Source organism: Echinops telfairi, unplaced genomic scaffold (genome assembly GCF_000313985.2).
Source record: "Echinops telfairi isolate 266 unplaced genomic scaffold, ASM31398v2 ScPeMD7_7468;HRSCAF=8506_0, whole genome shotgun sequence".
Classification (NCBI taxonomy): Eukaryota; Metazoa; Chordata; class Mammalia; order Afrosoricida; family Tenrecidae; genus Echinops; species Echinops telfairi.
The window spans coordinates 44,167,824-44,171,851 of NW_022111369.1; positions in this window are offsets into that span (position 1 = coordinate 44,167,824).

Consider the following 4,028-nt stretch of genomic DNA (forward strand, 5'->3'; position numbering starts at 1 on the left):
TAATAATTTATAAATTATCAAGGGTGCATGGGGGAGAGGGGAGGAGGAAGGGAGGGGGAGGGGAAAAAAGGAAAATGAGCTGATTCCGGAACCCAAGAGGAAAGCGAATTTTGGAATAATGAGGGCAACAAATGTATAGAGGTGCTTTACACAATTGATCTATGTATTGTGATGAACTGTATGAGCCCCAATAAATTGATTTAAAAAAAAAAGAAATAAACTTGAAACAAATATTTATAATTCAATTCCTTACAGTAGTCAATAAAAAAAAAAGAATAGGCAAAGAGGAATAAAAGAATTGAGTATGTGAGTAAAGATTGAGGGGGGACGGAAGCAAGAGGGACGAATAAAAAGCCAGCTTTGGTCTCTGAACCTTCCAAAGTAAATCTCTATCAGATTCTTTTCCTGCACCACAAATTCAAATGCAGCAACAACAAATTACTGTTGTTGCTCTTTTCACATTTTAATTCAATTGGGGGGCTGGGGTTGGGGTTGAGGTGGCACCTGCAGCAAAGATTGCCAGCTTGCTGTGTATAAATAGGCCGAAAAATCCCTGGCCCTTTTCTCACCTTTTAAATAACATGCTCTTGGTTCCCTCTCCTCTCTCTTTTTTTGCCCAAGAAAACGGAAAGACAGAAATGAATTTCTCTAAACTTGTGAATCAGTAGTGATTGATTCCTAGAATGACATTTACTGAAACAGCAACTGTTTATTTACATATTTTGCCAACTTTCTGACTCTGGTAGAGTTAAAGCCACATGTGGATCCTCCACTTCTGCAGTTGAGAGGAAGCCCAGGCTAACCAGCTCAAGTGATTCAGGCGCACTCCTAAACCAGAGTTGATTGGGTTATTAATTAGAAAGAGGGCAAACAAATACATTGGGGAAAGAAAATGCATGGATGGCAAGATGGGGTGGAGGGAGCAGCACTGTTACTGGCATCCCCAAATGGCTTCCGGTTTCCCCTGGAAGGACATAAAAGACTTCACCTGGGGTCAATCCCTAGGGACAGGGACTGACTTGCCAACTGCCTATTGCTACTGCCTGGACCAGAGTTTCTATCCACCCCTGGGCAACTGTAGAAAAGAACACCAACTTCTCCCCCTTTTCCTGTCTCTAGAATAAATAATCACTGTTATGAGAATATCTACGGTTTATTATTGCTGACCATGTTGGGCTATTTATAGGATGGCACAAGTTTTAACAAGTTGCACAATAACCTTTCTCCTGGTGTTCAAGGAAATTTAAACTAAATGGGACTCTAGATTTTTTTCATGTTTTCTTAATTGCCTTCTCACCAGGACTCTCAAATTCGGTTTACACTAAATTGTTCTGTCCGGTTTGGGACCCCTGATGGTGTAGTGGTTCTGCACTAAGCTGCTAACTACAAGGTCAACAGGTGGAAACCACAAGATGCCCCGGGGGAGATGAGACTTTCTGCTTCCATAAGACTGACAGCCTCAGAAATCCGCAGGGGCGGTTCTACTGTCCTGTAGTTTAGCTATGAGCTGGAATCAACTCAATGGCAGTGAGCGAGTCTTCTGCTCCAATTCTCTCTGTGCCGAGAAGTCTGGATCTGGGAGTTACACATTCCTTGTTTTGTGGCAGACGGGACTTTAAGTGTATTTTTTTTCCCTGCTTCTATTACCCAACTCTGCATCTTACTAATATATTAAATGATCTTGAAGAGCGTTTCATGACCTCTTTAAACCTCATTTCCTTTTTAATATTGACTGCTCACTGAGCACATGTTGCCATCAAATCCATTCCAACTCAGTCACCCAACCAGGTTTCTGAGACTGTCAAGCTTTGTAAGTGATAGCCTCATGTTTCTCCCTTAAGAGCAGCCAGTGGCTTTGAACCACTGATCTTGTGGTTAGCAGCCCAATGCCTAACCCATAGTGCCACGAGGGCTGTTCATCTTCCCACACATTAACAAGAGTAGGCGACATGATCGCTGAAGAAAAACTGTGCAAAAGCAAATGTGGTGATGAAAGCTGATGGTACCTGGCTATTAAAAGATATAGCATCTGGGGTCTTAAATAAATGCTTGAAGTTACAAAGCGGCCATCTAGCAGGGAATCAACAAAGCCCACATGGAAGAAGCACATTAGCCTGTGTGATCATGAGGTGTCGACCATCATGTATCAGGCATCAGAAGACCCAAAACAAACAATTAAAATGATGTGAAGGTGGTGGGAGTGGAAACCGAAAGCCCATCTGTAGACAATTGGATATTCCCTCACAGAAAGTCACAAGGAAGGAACAAGTCAGCCAGGGTGCAGTAGAGCACTGACAAAACACACAACATTCCTCTACTTCTTTAGTGCTTCCTCCCCACTACTGTCGCAACCCAGTTCTACCTTACAAATCCGGCTAGACGGCTATATTGAGACAGATAAGAGCCCTCACCACACGAATCCAGGACAGCTAAACCCCTCAGGTACAGTAATGGGAATAGCAGTACCATGCAGATAGGGGGAAATTGGAGGGAGAAGAGGGAGAAAGGGGGAACTGGTCACAATGATCAGCATATCACCACCACCACCCCGCAGGTGGATGAACAACAGAAATGTGGATAAGGGAGCCAGCAAACAGTGTAAGATATGAAAATAATAATAATTTATCCAGGGATCACAAGGATGGGAAGGTAGAAGAGGGAGGGGGAAAAAGAGGAGCTGATATCAAGGGCTCAACTAGAAAGAAAATGTTTTTAAAATGATGGCAACATATGTACAAGTGCACTTAATACAATTGATGTATGGATTGTTGCTAAAAGAGATGTAAGAGCCCCCAATAAAATGATTGATTAAAAAAATAAGGGTAGGAAGTCAAGAAATATAAAAATGTAAGCTAGGTTTTGGATGCTTCTAAGTTATAATCTGGGGGAGGGGGAAATCTGAGAAACAGAAAAACAAAAAGAATGTTTTGTTCACTCTTCATGAAAAAGGAAACTGGCGATTGGCATGCCGCATGATATAAAAATAACACATAGCCTATCTTAAATCCTTAAAAGATGTTGACCTTGTTTTGAATCTAGAGTCATCCTTTATTTTAAGCACTACGGTAAGAAATAAAATATTGAGACCACAATAGCATCATTATTATGATGAACAACCTCAATGCCATCTGGTCCTTTTTCTTACAGCCCTCACCTTATCACCTATTTAAAGTGATACTCTAGGTTAATCCTTCATGCAAGCTGGCTGAGCATGTATCGTAGGAACTGAAAGGGACATTTTGTTGATATTCAGATAGGAAGGAAAAGATACAAAAACAACCAAACCCAGTGCAGCTCCATACCTTGCAGACATAGCTCCTCTAGCAATCACATGTTGGGCTCATCTCTCCAGGCTTGATCCTTTTGAGCGGTACTCTCTTTCCAAGTCTCCTGAATAGGATTGGTGGGGTCTACTTTCCCTCACCCTCAAGTCTCGCTGAGCAGCGGGGAAAATACACTAATGGTCAGTGAAGCTACTACAGAGCTTTCCTTCTTATTGCATGGAGCTTCTTTCAGTTAGTTGGTTGTAAAATTGTGCATTTCTAATCTCTCACATATTTCTTTTCCCATCAATAGGCATGTTGTTTCCCCAACTTGGAAAATTAACATGAACATCCATACTGACCAGGCAGTTGTTGACTGCAGTCTATTTTCCAAGCAGCCAACTAAAAGCTGCTATTGTTGTAAGAAAACGTTTCTCAGAAGTTTGGGGTGATGTTGAAGAAGTTTTGCACAACCCACAGCTCTGGGCTCATATGAATTCTGTGAGAAATATGGAGGGCCTGGAAAAGCAAGACTCAAAAACAATTGAGTCTACTCAATTGTTTCCTCTTCAGTGCTCTGAATTTTAACAAATGGAAATTTTTTATTTTGTCTAGAATTCAAGGAGCAAATCATTGGTTTTCATGCCCATGTCCTTTTTTTTTCTTTTGAATTATCTTTAAAAAAAACAAACAAATCAAATAACTTCTCTGTAGGGCGTATTAATTGTTCTCTAATAAAATCTGAAACAGAATAGGCTTGAAATC